Below are 21,354 nucleotides of genomic sequence, written 5' to 3'. Positions count from 1 at the left end.
AACACTTCTCCAAGTGAGCCCCCAAAACAAAGCCTCACATCAGGGCTTATATAGCCTTCTCCTGGCTCAGAGAATGTAACAACCTTATTGACCCATTGGCCAATCAAAAAGTATCTACTGAAAAACAAGCCTCCCACCCCAGGCTTCAGGTGCACTTTAACCTAGGGGCAGGGAAGATCTTCCAAATTTGCATTCCCATTACATATGGTCATTCAGTAGAATAGAGGACTTTCAAGTATTCTTAATGAAAAAACCAGAGTTGAATAGAAAATTTGACATTCAGATACACAAAGCAAGAGAAGCTTGAGAATGTAAAAAGGGAAAAGAAATCATTAGCCACTTATCAAAGTTGCGCTATTAACATTCCTACATGGAAAAACAATAATTGTAACTGATGAAACTTTTCTCAATATGAAAATGGTTCAAGGGAATATGTGTGTGTGTGTCTATATTGGAGGGTATAACAGCATATGAATACTTATGTGAATGTGTGTATATATGTTTATAGGTATACATAGAGTGCACAGGACCAATTATTAGGAAGGGATGACACTTAAAAGTGGAAATTAAGGGGTGAGAAAGGAATAAAATGAGAGGAGATGGAGAGAGACAGAATGGAGTAAACTATTTCATATAGGAGAGGCAAAGGGTAAATGATTACAATGGAGGGGAAAAATAGGAAGTCAAAAGGGAATGGGTTAGACTTATTCTCATTGAATTTGGCTCGGGGAGGGAATGGCATATACAATAAATAGGGTATCTCATCCTACAGGAGAATAGAGGGGGAGACGATAAAAGGGGGGATGATGGAAGGGAGGGTAGGCTGGGGGGGGAGGAAGAAAGTTGGAAGTACTCACTTTTGAAAAGGGACGGGATCAAAATAGAGAATAGAACAAGCGGATGGTGGGATAGGAGGGAGGGAAATTTAGTCAGTCTTTTACAATATATCTTCTATGTTAATGTTTTGCATTAGCTACACATGTACAAACTATACTGAACTGCTTATCCTCCCAGTAACTGTGGGTGACAAGGGAGGAAGGGAATGAATCTGGAATTCAAAGTTTTAAAATCAAAAGTTTAAAATTACAAACACACACACACACACCATTATTAATACTATTTTACATGTAATTGGGAAATAAGATATACTGGCACTGGGGCATAGAGATACACCATTCCTTACTGAAAAAGTTGACTGGGGTATGGAAGAAGATATGGTAGCGAGCAGATTGGAGGAAGCTATATCCTGTGAGATTGCTATTTTGGGGTTTGGGGTATGGGAAAAACGGGGAGAAAATTAATGATGTAAATAAGAAGTTAAAGCATTTGAAACATGAAAAAAAGCATTAAAAGAATAAGGAAAAGTTGGAGGTGATTTAACAAGAAAAGCAAATATATATGTGTGTGTGTATACATATATGTATATATACATATTTTTGTGTATACATATATGTATACGCACATGTATGTATATGTGCATATATGTATATATAATATTGGCTAATTTCCTTAATAAAAGAAGGAATAAAATCAATTTACTGGCATAAAGAATGAAAAATATGAATAATTAGAAATAAATTTAAGAAAGTATTTAGATAAAAATATGCCTATAAATGTAAAAACATGTAGAAAATGGATGATAAAATATATAAATTTACAAGATAAACAGAAGAGGCAAGAGAATATTTAAATAATCCCTTCTTAGAAAATATAATTAAACAAGACATCCCAGTAAAATTCCCAGAAAAAAAAATCTAAGGTCAGATTGATTCACATGTTATTTCCACATAATATTTAAGGAATTATTTCTAATGCTATATAAACTATTGGGGAAAATAGACAATGAAAGAACTTCCCCAAATTCTTTTTACAACACAAATGTGGTATCTAAACAAGAAAGAGTAAAATCAGAAAAAGAAATCTATAGTCCAATTTCCCTAATGAACAATAATAATAATGAATATTTTTAAATAATTAAAATAAAATAATTATAGCTATATGTCACATGAATCTATGAGAAGTTGGGAGTTATACCAGAAATGCAGGGATAGGTTAATATTAGGAAAATTATCTGCATAATTCACAATATAAATAAGAAAACCAACAGAAATCATGTGGTTATCTCAATAGATGCAGAAAATGCTTGTGATGAAATAAAACACTGATTTATTTTAAAAACATCAAAAAGCATAAGATTAAATGGGGTTTTTCTTACAATTACTATGATAAGTTGTTTCCATCTATAACCATCACCAAACACTCTCTCTGATGGGGATAAATTTAAAAGTTTCCCAGTAACATCAGGAGTTAACCAAGGATGCCCATTATCACTACTATTACTCAATATTTTAGTGGAAAGACTAGCTATAGCCATGAGATGAAAAAACAAAATGAAGGATTTAGAATAGGCACTGAAGAAACAAAATTATCACTCTTTGCTGATAATGTTTTACTTAGATAAAGTATACTTAGAGTATTCTCAAGAATCAGTTATAATAACAAAGCTAGTTGAAATGATTAGCAACCTCAGCAAAGTTGCAAAATGTAAAATAAACATTCAAAAACATTAGCATTTCTATTTACATGTATATTTCTCTGTGTGTATGTATATGCCTACACACATACATACCTTCATAAACATGCACTGTATCTATGTAGATATAGACAGATATGTACAACAAAATCAAACAAAAACGATCTAAACATTAGGAAGAAAAGATTAATGACTTATAGGCAGACCAAGCCAACAAAATTAACACAACAATTATAACTAAAATAGTTTACTTTTTCAGTGCCATTCCATTCAAACTATGTTAAATTATTTTACTGATCTATAAAAAAAAAACAATAACAAAATTACCTTGGAAGAACAAAAGCTAGAGACTATCAAGGAAATTAAATAAATAAAATTTGAAGTATGATGAGATCATTATATGAGAACAGCAGATCTCAAACTCTATTGAAAAGCAGTAACAATCAAAGCAGCCTGAAGTCAGTGGAATAGATTTTGTACAGATATTATAGTAGTAATTGAAAATAGTAATCTACTGTTGGAGAAATCCAAATATCCAAACCTTTGAGACAAGAGCTCACTACTTGAAAAAAAAGTACAGAGAGCACAGAAAAGCAAATTGGCAGAAACTTCATAGATACCAAATTTTAATAGATATGCTGAGTTACAGTCAAAATGGGTACTTGACATAGACATAAAGGATGATAATGTAAGCAAAATAGTAGATTGAATAGTTTACCTGTCAGAGCTATGGATAAGGGGAAATTTTATGACAGACATAACAGGAAACAGCATTATAGGATGGAAATTAACAATTTTACTACATTCATTTATATTTTTATACTAGCAAAGGGGCAACCACACTGTCATGTCCAGTATGACTGCTAGTACAGGTTCTTAGATTTGCTTTACTAGGAAAGAGAGATGTATAAGCGGTAAACAATCTTTTTAAATTTCATTTACTAGCTTACAGGAGAAGTCAGCACCCTGAACTTCAGAGAAAAAAAAAACAGAGAAAATACAGAGAAAAAACAAGCAGAGAAATAAAGACCAATAGACAGGGCTTTGATTGCCTGAATCAACTATTCACTTCACATACATTCGTAGATTGAGAGATTCTTTATATCTGAGTAGTCAGGGAGCTCTGAACATATAGCCACTCAGAATCTTGACCAGGGAATCACAAGTGAGCCCACAAAGGAAGATACTAACTCAGAATACACACACACACACACACACACACACACACACATATATATGTGTGTGGGGGGGAGTGTATATATATATATGTATATATGTGTGTGTGTGTGTACTCAAACATTTATATATATATATATATGTGTGTGTGTGTGTGTGTGTGTGTGTGTGTGTGTGTGTGTGTATTCCAAGGAACTTATGAAGAAAAATGCTTTTTACTTCCAGAGGGGGAAAATGTTGAATAAAGATGAAATCATGCTATTTTTACTTTATTTTTTTCACTTTTTTTTTCTTTATCTGTTTTCTTTCATATGTGTAATATGGGAATAATTTCCCTCACTGCACATGTATAAAGTCCATCAAATTGTTTGATCTCTAAATGGGAGGGGGAGAGGGAGAGAATTGGAAACTTTTTTTTTTCAAAATAAATGTCAAAAATCATTTTAATATATAATAAATAAATAAATGATCAATATAACAAATAAAGATTAAAACAAAAAGAAATGTTACTAGATCCCCACATTCATTTCCAGGTAGGCCTAGATTGATTTTGCAAATAGTTCCATTCTGGATTGAAACACTTAGTTCTTCTCTTCTGAACAACCAATCTTTCATTTACTGCCTTCTAGTATACCTTATATGTGGCCAAATTTTATTGTAATTTTGAATTTTCTACACCTTAGTAAATGTCATTATGATATATGGATAGCTTGTTTTCTTCAAGTCCACATTTATGAATTGGAGTTAAACAGCTAAAATTCCCTAAAAATTTTTAATTTTTTTCAATTATGAGCATAATATAAAGAATTCTCTTTGAAACATGGGATTCTATGTGACAGCTTCTACAGGGCTATTTCATTTTATTTTCATAAATGATATTTGAATGATTCTTCATTGATTCCTCATTTAAAAATCTGAAGTTATTTCCATAGTAACCACTTCCAACTGTATTCAGGTAAATTCAGCCCAGCAGTTATGACAGAAAATATACCTAACATAGTTAAGATAAATCCACATGAATCATATGCCTTCAAATATCTGGTACTGTTCCATAACTCAGGAAAACTTCCTTTTCTTATGCAAAAACAAGGATAGTGAAGAGACCAGGAGGTGTTTCCAACTCTCCATGCCATTGTCACCAAATATCATTCTTTTCTTCTTGCTATTCTTTCCCATTTAAGTCTTTGCTTTTATGTTGGTACCATTCATTTAATCTGGTAATATTCATTTCTTTCAATAAGAAAAAAAATAAATCTTCTAAATCTAAGCTGAAAGAGTTTTTACTCTATAATTTTTTCTTGCCATTTTATTTTTACACCTTCAATGCATTAATGTAATTCTAATTAGGATTAGTTATATGGTATATGTTAGAGACTTACAGTAATTACTGTAGTCTAAGCTTTTTGGGAGCTTAGACCATGTTATTTTTTAAATCTGTTTCTGGCATTAGGGAATAGCAGGTAGATTGTGCCTTTGTGCTTTCCTACTATCTATCACACTAAAATTGCACACAGTAGATACTTAACACCCTCTTTCTGAATTCAGCTAACAAAGTTTCTCGATAGTGGTATTTCATTTACCCTATAAAACATGTTCATAATGGGTAAAAGTACATTGAGATATTTAGGTTTTGGTAGTGCATGGTCATAGTCAGGAATGTAGAAGAGAAAGAATATCAAGGAATTTAAGTACCAGGGAAAAAGTTCTAATTAACAGTATGATAAATTTAATGTAAGTGGTAGTGACAAATTAAAAAAAAAAAGATATGTCATTCTTGGAGACATTCTGGTGTATTCAGCTTAAAGTCTCAGAAGTGTATCAAACAAAGCCCTGCAGCATATCATTGTCAAATTTCCCTTTCTGTACATTTCGCCATGAACAATAAGAACAACAAAGGATAGACACAAATTATTCTAATCAATCTTATTTATGAGTTAAGTGCTGCCATTATTATCTTTCTCCTAGAATTTTCTTTTATTCTCTCTCTGTTCTTCACCTTCATTTCTAAAGTTGATCTGACAAGCTGAGATGCATTTGAAAACAGAAAAACTTGGCATCATAACTGTTTTCAATGATAATACATCATCCTGAAAACTTCATAAAGATGAGACATTGCTTTACTAGTCTCTGCCGCATAATTTTTTCATCGCTTGACATCAGAATATTTATGTTTGCTTGTCAAATGTCTATTACAAATATACCCTTCACTAAACTCTGACTGTTTACTTTAAAGGTTTTGAAACCAAGATACCTGATCAAGACTAAAAGTAGAGCATGGTGAGAAGAAAAAGATAAAATAATACTGTAGTTTTGTGACCACAGAATTCTAAAACATTCATGGATGAAATGGACAGACCTTGTAGTATGGCAAATAATAATATTTTGATCCTGTGGAAATTAAAATATGCATTCAATCAGAATGAACACTTTCAGGAGAAAGCTGAATGTGCATTTTGTTATGAAATAAGGGGAAAAGTTCCCTCTGCCCTGGCAATAGGGAACAAAAAAACCAATGTTATTTGGCATACCCTCACCCCACCTCCCATCTGGCTGTGCTAATAATTTAATAAGTTACTTTGAGCAGGCCCCTGTAACTCTGCTGGCCACATCCATTCAAGGGAGAGATTTCAAAATTCTTTTCCATTTCTGGTAATCCATGATTCATTGAATGTTTCCAATCATATTTACCCTGTAGATGTTTTTGAGAATTGAAGAAAAATATAGTTGTTTTATTTTCCCCTGTGGAAAGAAGGCTTTGCAGAATTTTTAAATGTTTTGCAAAATCCCATCTTTTTATTACTGAAGATTTCTATATCTTCTCTTATCTTCAAATATATATATGTATATATACATATATGTTAAACATATAAATGCTGTATACACCAAGACAATATAAATTTCTTGAGTAGAGAAGCTGATTCATTTTTTTTTACTTCTTGACTGCAGTAGACAACATGATGGCTGAAGCATTGGGGGCCATCTTTTTTATTAGTTGATTCAGACCCCTTAGGCCAAATATAATATCAAGTTGTATACAGTGTCTTCTTTTAGCTTGATTCAAAAGTTGAAAACAGAAAAATTCAAAAAATTCTTGAATCAGTCTAAGCAATTCTTTGAAAACATGTCTAAATACCAGGTAACTGAATTTAGAGAATAGATTTTATATAGAGTACATGAGAAAACTTTTTGATGGCAAGATCCACCAACCATTAGCAAAAGATGCCCATTTGCCTTGTTAAAGATCTGGGCTGATAATCAACATCAGGGCATTTAGTCCTAGATCCCTTGAAGTATGAGACACAAAAATAAACAAAGAACATTTTATGTAAATATACATGATCCAAAATGAATGAAGTTAATTACTATGATTAAAAATGTAATAGATTTTTGTTTAATAACTTTGCCAAGTTATCATAAGTTTTCTTCAAGGAAAAAATATAATGTCTGATCAACTCAACTGATAATATTTTGAAAATATTATTCCAGTTCAAGGGAAAATTCACAATAAAAATAAATGAGATATAGAAGGTCTAGAGTAAAACTTGCAATGGGGAAGAAGACTGAAAAAATGAAATGATATTCTTGGGTAGCAAGATAGATATAGCCTGGTTTAATGATCTGACTTCCATTTGGAGAAAAGGTTATAATGTAATTTCCTTCACCACCACTGGTATATTGTTTTCTGTAAAATGTTTTCAGCAGGGTGTGCATATGCAAACAAGAAGCAAAAGAAAACAGTTTTGGCTTTCCTCTCATTTTCACAGAGGTGGACATAAAAGATTTCTTGAGAGAAGTCTTCTGCAATTTTTCACTACTGTGGAAAATATTGTCTCCACAACAACTTTAGAGACAGCCAAAAAAAGCTATGGACAGCAGGGAAAATGGAGGCAAGTTCTTGAAATTTAAAAAAGGTACTATACACAGTGGAGAATAAATTCATTTCATTCAATATAAAATGTTCTTTTTGCATTTATTTGAGGGAAGAGGTATCACAGAATAATGTCCTGGGAAGTCAAAGAAATTGAAAAAAAAATATGTCCGTTGTAAGCAGGTAACCACAAGAATTGTCATCTGTTTTTTTTGTTCTTTTATTAGCCTTTTCATATTTAGCTATATCAAAATACAAATTTCCACAAAAACATATATCTGTTTAGAGTGATGAAGTTGAATATAGGTGTATAGAGGGAAAGAACATATGCTTCTGCGATGGCAAGAAAATAAATACTTTCATATCAACAAAATGGCAAAATTCTACACTAATTTTTCACAATATTTGGCAGAAATATATCCATATATGAATACACACACACACATATATATAAAATCTTCCTCAAACATTATTGGTTCAAAATTATTTTTTCCATCAGGAATAAGGATATCTTTTGATAGTAACTATTCTTTTAGGAAAATTGGATACTTTTTGAAGCAATAAATGAATATCATTGAAAATAGATGAATCCATGATATTATAAAATACTTCTTAATTCATATGAAGTTTAGTCGCTTCTTTATCAGTATTTTTAGTAAAGCTTTTTTAAAAAAAAGGATATTTTTATTTCCCATTTTTCTTGCTCATTTTGATGTCAGTTTATAAAATCCAGTGGGATACTGGTTGATATTGCATGTACACAATCTAGATGATATGAATATTTTAAAGTTCTATATGGAGGGGGTGGAGCCAAGATGGCAGAGTAGAAGCATGACCTTCCGTGGCTCCGGCTTCCACCTTCCCCAATCCATGTAAAAAAGGGGACTCTAAACAAACCTTGGAGCTGCAGAACCCGCAAAATGAAACAGAGAAGCTAACCTCCTGCTGAGAACAGCCGGGCAGGAATCGAGAGCAGCCCTCTTGGGAACTGAGCCCCACACCTAGGATTTAGCCCCAGGGTGGGTCTGACCAGACACTTGCCAGAGGGACTCCAGATCAGCAGCAGCAGTAGCAGTTTCCATATTTATCAACACATAGTTTCAAAGGACAAAGTGAGAGGCCAGTGCAGTCTGGGCTTTGGGACCAGTAAGTGGGAATGCTTTGCTTTATTCCCTGGAGCAAGAAGCCACAGAGATGCCGGCACAGCCAGACAGCACCATCTGGCAGCTTCAGCTCCTGGCCTGCAGAGTGTTGGGGGATTAAGCACCAGTCTGAAGGGTAATCGCTCTTGCTTTAACCTGCATAGATCTGGATTGCAGTCTAGGGTGGAGGTCCTGGGGTGTGTTTCCAGCTTTTCAGAGCCTGTGGAGACCTCAGAGAGGGCACCCATCTAATACCTATGGCAGCTGAGAAAACCCCAGCATTTGGGATGAAAGCTCTCCTGTCTGGTGGCAGCGTCCTACTGTGGCAAAAAGCCCAGGGGCCGAGTGACTGAGGGGCCACATGACCAGGCAAAGGAAACAAAGTAGACAGAAGATTCCAACATTACCCTCCTATTTTGGGGACAAAAAGGAGCAAAGCATGGAACAGGAGAAAAACAGTGAAGTCAGATCTCCTGCACCAAAAGCTTCAAAGGAAAATAAGAGCTGGTTACAGACCAGAGAGGACCTTAAGAAGCAGATAACAGAAGTAGAGGAAAAATTGGGAAGAGAAATGAGAACAATGCAAGAAAATTATGAAATGACAGTCAACAGCCTGACTGAGGAAAATAATGCTTTAAAAAACAGACTGACTCAAATGGCAAATGATGCTCAAAAAGGCAATGAGGAGAAGAATGCCTTAAAAAGCCGAATTTGCCAGATGGAAAATGAATCTCAAAAGCTCAATGAGGAGAATCACTGCTACAGAATTAGATTGGAGCAAATTGAAGCTAATGACTTTATGAGAAATGAAGATGCTGTTAAACTGATATAAACAAATGAAAGAATAGAAGGCAATGTGAAATATCTCATGAGAAAAACCACTGACCTGGAAAATAGATCCAGGAGAGATAATTTTAAAAATATTGGACTACCTAAAAGCCATGACCAAAGTAAGAAACTAGAAATCATCCCCCAGGAAGTCCTCAAAGAAAACTACCTTAATGTTTTAGTACCAGAAGGCAAAATAGAGGTTGAAAGAATCCACTGATCACCTTCTGAAAAAGATCCCAAAAGAAAACTCCTAGGAATATTATAGCCAGGTTCTGGAATTCCCAGAAGAAGAAGAGAACATTACAACCAGCCAGGAAGAAACAATTTGAATATTGTGGAAGCACAATCAGAATAACTCAGGATCTGGCAGCTTCTACACTAAGGGATTGAAGCGCTTGGAATATGTTATTCTGGAGGTCAAAGGAGCTGGGATTAAAATCATGAGTCACCTACCCAGCAAAACTGAGTATTATGTTTCAGGGGAAACTATGGTCATTCAGTGGAATAGAGGACTTTCAAGCATTCTTGCTGAAAAAACAGAGTTGAACAGAAAATTTGACATTCAAATACAAGAAGCATGAGAAGGTAAGCAGGGAAAAGAAAACATAAGGAACTTATGTAAGTTTAACTATTAACATTTCTACATGGAAAAACAATAATTGTAACTTATGAAGCTTTTCTCAGTAGTTGAAGGGATTAGCTATATATATATATATATATATATATTTGTCTATATATATACACATATATATTTGTCTACATATATACACATATATATTTGTCTACATATATATATATACACATATATTTGTCTATATATACACATATATATTTGTCTATATATGAGAGTATATGGGCATATGAATACATATGTGAATGTGTGTATATATGTTTGCAGGTATACATAAATAGAGGGCACAGAACCAATTTAACAGGAAGGGATGATACTTAAAAGGTGAAATTAAGAGGTGAGAGGAATAATGAGAGGAGAAGGGGAGAGACAGATTGGGGTAAACTATCTCATACAGAAGAGGCAAGGGAAAATGGTTACAATGGAGGGGAAGGTTAGGAAGGCACAAGGGAATGTGTCAAACTTATTCCCATTGAATCTCGCTTGAAGAAGGGGTGAAATACACACTAAATAGGTATCTCACCCTCCAGGAGAATGGAGGGGGGGAAGGCGATGAGAGTAGGGATGATCGAAGGTAGGGCAGGCTGGGGGGGGGGGGATGGAAGTTGCAAGCACCCACTTTTGAAAATGGATAGGATCAAACTAAAGAATAGAACAAGTGGGAAGTGGGGTAGGAGGGAGGGAAATATAGTCAGTCTTTTACAATATATCTACTATGTTATTGTTTTGCATTAGCCACCCATGTACAACCAATACTGAACTGCTTATCTTCCCAGTTAGGGTGGGTGACAAGGAATAAAGGGAATGAATCTGGAATTGAAAGTTTTAAATAAAATATTCAAATATACATATATATATATATGTGTGTGTGTGTGTGTGTGTGTGTGTGTGTGTATACTATTATTAATACCATCTTACATGTAATTGGGAAATACGATATACAGGCACTGAGGCCTAGAGATCTGCTGGAAAAGTTGAAAGGGGTATGGGAGAAAATATGGGAGAGAGCAGTTTGGAGGAGGGGATATCCTGTGGGACTGCTATTTTGGGGCGGTGGGTAGGGGAAAAATGGGGAGAAAATTTGTAACTAAAAATCTGGCTGAAACGAATGATGTAAATCAGAAGTTAATAAAACATTAGAAAAATAAATAAAGTTATATATTGAAAATAATGTTAAATATATTCTGACATTAGTCATATTGTGAAAGAAATGTAGAACAAAAAGAAAAATCCCTGAGAAAGAAAAAAGGTGAAAAATAATTTGCTTTGATCTGCATTCAAACCCACAGTTGTTTCTCTGTATGGGATAGCATTCTCCATCCCAAGTCTTTTGAATTGTCTTGTATTATTGTATTTCTGAGAAGAGCTAAGTCTCTCACAGCTATCATTTGCACTTTTTCTATTACTGTGTACTGTGTTCTCCTGATTTTGCTTACTCACTCTGCTTCATTTCATGTAAGTCTTTCCCGTTTTTTGTGAAATACATCTGCTCACCATTTCTTAATGCACAAGAGAATTTCATCAAATTGATACCACAGCTTAATCAGCCATTCCCCAATCAATGCAAATATCATCAAATTCCCATTTTTTTTACAACACAAAAAAGATTCTATTAATATTTTTATTGGCGGTGCTTTTACCCTTTTTTTAATGATCTCTTTGGGATGTAGATGTAGTAGTTGTATTGCAGGATTAAAGGTTTGCACAATTTTATAGCCCTTTGGATTTAATTCTGATTTGCTCTCCAAAATAATTGGATCAGTTTACAGCTCCACCAACAATGCATTAGTATTATGAAGATTGTTATTATAAACATTTTCAATAATAACAAGGTCATGATCATTCATTCTGGAGTCCTCAAAACACACATAAGTTCCTTTAGGTGCGCTTGTCAATGTATCCTGAAGTTTGTTTTAAAATTATGTTTTAATCTTCTTTTAATTTTATATAGTCACAGTTACACCTGAAAGTGCCTTCTGAAGTAAACTACCTTAATTCCTTCATTCTATATGTGATTAAATTAAGACTTTGGACTAGTGGGTTTTACCATGTTAAATAGAATAAAATTTCAAATTCATGTCTTTTAAAATTAAGTTTAATAGCCTTTTCATTACACCAAGTTATAGTTCAATCACTATATTTTAAAGGTATTAGTTATTTAAAGTTATTTCTATCATATATTACCATTTTAACCTCAATGAACTGAGTGCATCTAGTTACTATATTTGTATTCCTTTCCCAGTATTTTCCAAAGCATACTTAATAATACAATCAGACAAGGAAAGTATTTTCCATTTCTTAAAATAAATAAGGAAAAAGTATGTGAATCTTCATCTTTGGTTAAGAAAATGTCAAAGTGAAAAGAGACACTGAAAAATTTTCTGCAGTTGAATACCTTGTCACCTTGTTAAATTGATTTCTATTAGCAGATTTGCATACTATATTGATAAGATTAAAAATGTCAAAAGCTTCATCAGATAGAGCAAAGAGGGTAGCCATGTAACTAGGTATTCATTCATGCTGAGATCTTGGACTTTTATTTGGTTGCAAAAATACATGTTAAGGGGTCAGCAAATGATTTTTGAAGCAGCAATTGTACTTATAATCTTCAATATAAGGGAAATAGAATTTCTTAAAATTACATTTTATTCCTAATTTTTGAATGATGAAAAATAAAATGAGTTTAGAGTAAAGAATTAAGATAAAAATACAGCAGTTTCATTCTAGCTTCAAAATAAGGGGAAATATTCAGATTATTTATGGTGTATACATAAACAAGACGAAAATAACATATTCATTGATAAAATTAAGAAATTAATTTCTGGCCCCATCTGCCTAGTCATTCCCCTCTTCACACAGCTCTGCTTTCCTCAGTATCACTGCTCAAATGGAGGACTCAATGGAAATGGAGATGAGTCCCCTCCGGCCTCAGAATTTCCTCTTTGGCTGTGAACTAAAGGCTGACAAAGATTATCATTTTAAAGTAGAAAATTATGAAAATGAGCACCACTTGTCATTGAGGACTGTGAGTTTAGGGGCTGGTGCAAAGGACGAATTGCATATTGTTGAAGCAGAAGCACTGAACTATGAAGGCAATCCGATTAAAATAATGCTGGCATTTTTGAAAATTTCTGTTCTGCCTACAATTTCACTAGGTGCCTTTGAGATTACACCACCAGTAGTTTTGCGGTTGAAATGTGGTTCAGGGCCTGTACATGTGAGTGGCCAGCACCTAGTAGCACTGGAGGAAGATGCATAATCAGATGATTAAGAGGAAGACAATATGAAACTATTAAATATGTCTGGCAAACGATCTGCTCCTGGATTTGGTAGCAAGGTTCCAAAGAAAAAGGTCAAACTGTCTGAAGAAGATGAAGATGATGATGAAAGCTTTGAAGATGAAGAAAGTGAAGAAAAGACCCTTCCAGTGAAGAAATCTGTTCATGATGCTGCAGCAAAAAATGCACAAAAATCAAACCAGAATGGAAAACATTCGAAGCCATCCACACCAAAATCAAAAGGTCCAGAATCCTTTACAAAGCAAGACTGACAAGACTCCCAAAGGACCCACTTCTCTTGAAGATATTAAAGCGAAAATGCAGGCAAGCATTGAAAAAGGTGGTTCCCTCCCAAAACTGGAAGGCAAATTCATCAACTATGTAAAGAATTGCTTTCGGATGTCTGATCAGGAGGCTATTCAAGATCTCTGGCTGTGGAGGAAATCTCTTTAAGAAAATAAGTTTGAACAGTTTTTTTTTTTTATTTTTCCATCTTATTTCTGTAACAGCTGATATCTGGCTGTCCTTTTTATAATGCAGAGTTATAATTTTCCCTACCGTATTTGATAAATATCATCCAGATTATTTAGCCAAGGATGTATTGTCTAAAATGCCTGTTTAGTTTTCAAAGATGGAACTCCACCCTTTGCTTCATTTAAGTATGTATGGAATGTTATGATAGGACATAGTAGCAGTGCTGGTCAGACAAATGGAAATTATGGGGAGACAAAGTATACATGTGAAATAAATTCAGTACTTTAATAAAGAAAAAAAAAAGAAATTAATTTCTGTGTAGCCAGCATGGTGCAGTGGAAGGTAAACTGAATTGGTTTGGGGAAGAACTGGGTTCCAGTTACAGTTCTCCCTTATATGTGTGACTTTGGGAGTCTTACTGAGCTTCTTTCATTCTCAATTTCCCCTCATGTAAAATGAATGGTTGGTGCTATATAGCCCAAAATGCTAATTCCAACTCCAAATTTGAGACTACATCAATTGATATTTATTCAGGAAAGAGAATTTTCATTTTACCAAGTAAAATAAACATATTAAACATTTTATGTGGCATTATTGATAACAATAGTTAATAGGTTACACCAACTGTTCATATAGCAGTTAAAAAATCATAAAACTTTTAACATATCATTTCATTTAATCTTAATAACGACCTGTTAGGCTTATGCCACCATTCACATTTTACAGAAGAAGAAAATAAAGGTATGAGATGTTAATTAATTTCTCCAAGGCAATATAGCCAATAAGTATATGAGGTAGGATTCAAATTCATGTTTTCCAGAGTCCAACTCAGGGTTCTAGCCTCTTTACCACACAAAGGAGCTTATCTAAAAATGTGAGAATTGGTGTTTAGATAGCTCTAATTAATTAGAAGAATATTTACTTTTTCTTTAAATTTAATGAAAAACTTCTACATTTAATGGAGGTTTTCATCCTGAATGTTAAAAACAAACAAACAATAAACATGAAATAGCTTTATTAGATGTCCTAGTGTACCCAGGAGCCTCGAAGCCTGAATATCCAATGTCATGCATTCTTTTCTTCATTTCCAGACTAGATAAGGTCTGATAATTAGTTTTGTTTTTAATTTTTTTGGTTTTTATTAATTTATTTGGTTAGTTTTAGTGTACAGGATTCAATTCTAAAATTCTCTGAGTTTCAAATTTTCTCCCCCTTCACCCCGATGGTGGCATAAAATCAAGTATAGTATCTGCAAATTGTTTCACATTATACATTAGTCAGGTTACAAAGAAGGATTGTATCAGATGGAAGGAACAATGGGAAACAGGAAACAAAACCAAAGAAGAAAAAAACATACAGCAGGTAGTTTGCTTCAATCTGCATTCAAACTGTTTTCTTTCTAGTTCTTTCTCTGAATGTAGACATCTCTCTCCATCATGAGTCTTTTGGAGTAGACTTAAAATCCTGCATTACTGAGAAGTGTCCAGTCTATCAAAGTTAGTCATCACACATAAGTTGTGTCTGTAATTGTGTACAAATTTCTCCTTGTTCTGCTCTTCCTACTCAGCATCATTTCATATAAACTTTTCCAGGTAAATATGAAGTCTGTCTGCTCCTAACTTCTTATACCACAATAGTATTCCATTACATTCATATATCACAACTTATTTAGCCATTCCCCAATTGATGCACATCTCCTTAATTTCCAATTCTTAGCCACCACAAAAATAGCTGCTATAAATATTTTGGTACATATCCCATTTCTATGATCTCTTTGGGATACAAACATAGAACAGGTATTGCTGAGTCAAAGGGCATGAAATTATTTAAGCCCTTTGGACATAGCTTCAGATTGCTCTCCAGAATGTTCACAACTCCAGCAACAATGCATTAGTGTTCCAATTTAACCACATCTTCTCCAGAATTTGTCATCTTAGCCAATCTGACCAGTGAGATATGGTAACTCAGAGCTGTTTTGATTTGCATTTCTCTAATCAATAGTGATTAAGATTTTTTCATATGCCTATAGATATCTTAATTCCTTTTTTTTTTAAAAAGCAATCGGGGTTAAGTAACTTGCTCAAGCTTACACGGCCAGCTATTTCTGTGTGTGGTGCTAAGTATCAGAGCTCAGATTTGATCCCAGGCCATCCTGACTCTGGGGCCGGTGCTCTTACTCACTGAGCCACCTGGCCGCCCCTATCTTAATTTCTTCCTATGAAAACTGCTTGTTCATATCCTTTGACCATTTAACAATTGGGGAATGACTTGTATTCTTATAAATTTGACTCAATTAACTATATATTTTAGAAATAAAGCCATTATCAGAGATGTTGGTTTTAATTTTTTTCCCCAACTTTCCACATCCCTCCTAATCTTGGTTACATTGGCTTTGTTTGTACAGAAGTTTTTCAATTTAATGTAATCAAAATTGTCCATTTCACATTTTATAATGCTTTCTAATTCTTGTTTGATCATAAAGTCTTCCCATCTCCATAAATCGGAAAGGTAAATTACTCCTTACTTTCCAAAATCGCTTACAGTATCACATTTATACCTAGAGCATGCACCCATTTAGACTTGATTTTCATATATGGTGTTAGATAATGGCCTATGCTCAGTTTCTGGCATTCTGTATTCCAGTTTTCCTAGAATTTTTTGTCAAATAGAGAGGTCTTATCCCCAAAACTGTGGTCTTTGTGTTTATCAAACAGTAGATTAATATAATCATTGACTTCTGAGTATTGTGTTCCCTGTCTATGCCATTGATCCACTATTCTATTCCTCATCCAGTATCAAGTAGTTTTGATCAATGCTGCTTTATAGTATAGATTAAAATCTGGTATAGCTAGATCACCTTCCATAGCATTTCTTTTCATTAATTCCATTGATATTCTAGAACTTTTGTTCTTCCAAGTGAATTTTGTTACTATTTTTTTCTAGTCCATAAAGCAATTTTTTTTTTTTTTGGTAAATTGATTGGTATGCCACTAAGTATGTAATTTAATTTAGGTAAAATTTTCACTTTTATTATATTAGCTCAACCCAGCAATGAGCAATTGATGTTTTCCCAGTTAGTTAGTGTAATGGAAATGCAAATTTAAAGATCTTCCCTGCCCCTAGGCTAAAGTGCACCTGGACACTGGGGTGGGAAGCTTGTTTTTCAGTTGATACTTTTTGATTGGCCAGTGGGTCAATAAGGTTGTTACATTCTCTGAGCCAGGAGAAGGCTATATAAGCCCTGATGTGTAGCTTTGTTTTGGGACTCACTTTGAGAAGTATTCTGTGATTTCATCTGAATTCTGGGAAGCTGTTGTTGAGAGTCCCCTGGCTTTGAAAAACCCAGAATGTGGAAACCCAAATGTTGACTGGGTATGGATGTAATGGTTGGACAGTTTGGAAATCTGTCTACTTGATGTTTCTGTCTTGATAATTATGCCTGTATACTTTGAGATTCAGGGTGCTGACCTTTTCTCCTGAACAAGGTAAACGATATATGTCTGACTGATTAAAGTAAGCTTGTTAACCCATTTTGAGTTGCTTTCCTTTAACAAAGCAGATCCAAGAACCTGTGTGAGCAGGCACCTTGGGGACACTGGGGTGCTTGCTGCAACAGTTAGATGTGACTTCATTTGTGTGAAAATTGTTTTGTATTTGTGTTCATATAGGTCCTGGGTTTGTTTTGGCAGGTAGATTCCCAAATATTTTATAATGTCTACAATAACTTTAAATGGAATTTTTCTTTCTGTCTCTTGCTCTTGAATTTCATTAGAAAAATACAGGAACACCGAGGATTTATGTGGGTTTATTTTATATCCTGAAATTTTGCCAAATTTATTTATTGTCTCAATTAGTTTTTTACTTGACTCTCCACAATTCTCTAAGTATAGCATCATATCATCTGCAAAGAGTGATAGCTTAGTCTTTTCTATGCCTAGTTTGATTCTTTTGATTTCTTTTTCTTCTCTAATTGCTACTGCTAACCTTTCTAGTACCAGATTAAATAAGAGGCGTGATAATGGACACCCTTGTTTCTCACCTTATCTTCTTGGAAATGCTTCTAACTTATCCCTATTACATATAATACTTATTGATGGCTTTGAATAGATGCTTCCTATTATTTTAAGGAAGGCTCCATTTATTCCTCTACTTTCTAGTGTTTTTAATAAGAATGTATGTTGTATTTTTTCAAAAACCTTTTGTAATTTTATTGAGATAATGTTTTCTGCTAATTTTATTGTTGATATGATTAATTATACTGATGTTTTTCCTAATATTGAACCATATTTGCATTCCTGGCATAAATCTTAGCTTCTCAAAGGGTATTGTTTTGGGGAAAAGTTGATGTAGTCTTTTTGCTCATATTTTATTTAAAATTTTTGCCTATATATTCGTAAGGGAAATTGGTCTATAATTTTCTTTCTCTGTTTTGTCTCTTCATGACTTAGGTATCAGTACCATATTTGTGTCATAAAAATAATTTGGTAGGACTCCTTCTTCACTAGTTTTCCCAAATAGTTTGTAGAGTATTGGAACCAATAATTTTTTAAATGTTTGATAGAATTCACTAGTATATGTTTCTGGCCCTGGAGATTTTTTTCCAAGGGAGTTCGCTGATGATTTGTTCAATTTATTTTTCTGAGATAGGGTTATTTAAATAATGTACTTCCTCTTCAGGTATTCTGGGCAACTTATATTTTTTTCTAAATATTCATCCATTTCACTGATTGTCAAATTTATGTGCATATAATTGGGAAAAATAATTCCTAGTTATTTTTTAATTTCCTCTTTACTGGAGGTAAATTTACCATTTCATTTTTGATACTCATAATTTGGTTTTCTTCTTTCTTTTTTATCATATTGACTAAGGGTCTATTAATTTCATTTTTTTCATAAAACCACTTCTTAGTTTTATTTATTAATTCAATAATTTGTTTAATTTCAATTTTATTAATCTCTCCTTTTGTTTTCATTATTTCTAATTTAGTCTTAATTTGGGGATTTTAAATTTGTTCTTTTTCTATCTTATTCAATTGCATACCCAATTCATTGACCTCCCTTTTCTCTAATTTATTCATTTATGCAATCAGGGACATAAAACTTCCCCTTAGAACTAACTTTGCTGCATCCCACAAATTTTTGGTGTTTTCTAATTATTGTAATTCTCTTGAATGAAGTTGCTGATTGCTTCTATAATTTCTTGTTTGATCTTCTCATTCTTTAGAATAAAATTATTAAGTTTCCAAAAAGTTTTTAGTCTATCTTTCCATGGTCCTTTATTTCATATGATTTTTATTGCATCATGGTCTAAGAATGATGCATTTAAAATTTCTGCCTTTCTGCACTGAATTGTGAGGTTTTTATGACTTAGAACATGGTCGATTTTTGTATATGTGTCATGTACCACTGAGAGGAAGGTATATTCTTTATTAACTCCATTCAGTTTTCTCCAGAGATCTATCATATCTAGACTCTCTACAATTCTATTCACCTCTCTACCTCATTTATTGTTTATTTTGAGGTTAGATTTATCAAGTTTAGAGAGGGAGAGATTAAGATCTGCTGCTATTACAGTTTTGCTATCTATTTCTTCCTCTAATTCCCTTAACTTCTCCTCTAGGAAATTGGATGCTATACCACTTGGTGCATATAGGTTAAGTAATGATATAGCTTCATTCTTTATGGTGCCTTTCAGTAGGATATAGTTTCCATGCTTATCTATTTTAATTAGATCTATTTTTGCTTTTGCTTTATCTGAGATAAGGATTGCTACCCCTACTTTTATTTTACTTTAGCTGAAGTATAATATATTCTACTCCAGTCTTTTTCCTTTGCCCTATGTGTATCCCCTTCTTTCACATTAGTTTCTTTTATACAGCATATTGTGGGATATGGTTTTTAATCCATTCTTCTATCTGTCTCCATTTTATGGGATAATTCATCCCATTCACATTCACAGTAATGATTACTCACTATCTCTTTTGCTGCATACTGTTCTGTCCCCTGTTTATATTTTTGTTTCTTCCTTCTCCCTTCCCCTCCTTAAGGGTTTTTACTTTTGACCATGCCCTACCTCAGTGTTGGCTCCCTCTGACCCCCTTCTTTAACTATCCTTTCCTCTTGTTACTATTTTTCTCCCTTATAACCCACATTCTTATCCTCCCTTTACCCCTCCAACGGTTTATAGGGTACAATGTATTTTCATACTTGTCAGAATATATTATTCCCTCTTTGACCCCAAACCATTGAGGGTAAATTTCATACAGTACTCCTCTCCCTCCCTCGATTCCCTCAATTATAAAGAGATTTTTGTATCTTTTCACATTAGAATCTTAAACTTAATTAACTATGTTGATCCTTCTTTGACCAGAAACAATGAGAATAATGTTGAAATTATGTTCATCACACTCTCTCCTTGTCCTTTACTATAGTATGTCTTTATGCCTCTTTGTATGGCATAATTTAACTTTTTCTGCCCCATCCTTTCCTTTTATCCCATTACTATCACTTTGAACCCTTTAATGTTTTTTTTATCATCATGTTAGTTAATTTATACCCACACCCTCTATCTATGTATATCCCTTTTAAAGTTCATGATAATCATATAAATTTCAATATTGATAAGTATCAGATTCTCATATGGGGATGAAAATGGTTTGTTCTTATTGCATGCAAAGTTATGTGCATGTGTATGTGAGTGTGTGTGTGTGTGCATGTGTGTATGTGTGAATGTGTTTTTTCCTTGTTTACCTTTTTGTCTTTCTTGAGTGTTGCAATAGGAGATCACATTTTCCATTGAGCTTTGGCTTTTTTATCAGGAAAATCTGGAAGTCCTTTATTTCCTTAAATGACCATCTCCTTGGGTGAAAGATTATGCTCAGTTTTGCTAGTTTGTTGATCCTTGGTTGCAGTCCTAGCACTTTTGCCTTACAAAATAGCAAATTCCAATTCCTCTGATCTTTTAATGTAGAAGCTGCTAAGTCCTGTGTAATACTGACTGTAGTTCCATGATATTTGAATTGTTTCTTTTTGACTGCTTGCAGTATTTTCTCCTTCAACCTGCATTTCTAGAATTTGGCTACTATATTTCTTGGAGATTTCATTTTGGGGTCTCTTTCAGGAGGAGTCTGGTGAAGCTTTTCAATAACTGTTTTACCTTCTGATGCTAGGACTTCAGGACAGTTTTCTTTGACAATCTCTTAGAGGATGTTGTCCAGGCTGCTTGTTTTCATCATGGCTTTCCAGTAAACCAATAATTCTTAGGTTATTTACCCTGGATGTGCTCTCCAGATTAGATGTTTTTCCAGTGAGATATTTTACATTTTCTCCTACTTTTTTAGTCTTCTTGTTGCACTTGATTGACTCGGTGCATCATACAGTATTGAGCTTTGATTTGACTGATTCTAATTTTTAGTGAATTA

At 33.7% G+C, this 21,354-nt stretch overlaps 1 pseudogene; it reads left to right on the top strand.

Moving 5' to 3' along the window:
• Window positions 1-13,055: 13,055 nt before the first annotated feature.
• Window positions 13,056-14,240, top strand: LOC138169966 (nucleophosmin pseudogene; annotated as a pseudogene).
• Window positions 14,241-21,354: the final 7,114 nt, after the last annotated feature.

This window comes from Petaurus breviceps, unplaced genomic scaffold (genome assembly GCF_028583685.1).
Source record: "Petaurus breviceps papuanus isolate PSGF00001 unplaced genomic scaffold, PetGlider_PUasm1.0 38, whole genome shotgun sequence".
NCBI classification, from domain to species: domain Eukaryota; kingdom Metazoa; phylum Chordata; class Mammalia; order Diprotodontia; family Petauridae; genus Petaurus; species Petaurus breviceps.
The sequence above is the reverse complement of the archived record's forward strand: the minus strand, read 5'-3'. Positions and strand labels throughout refer to the sequence as shown.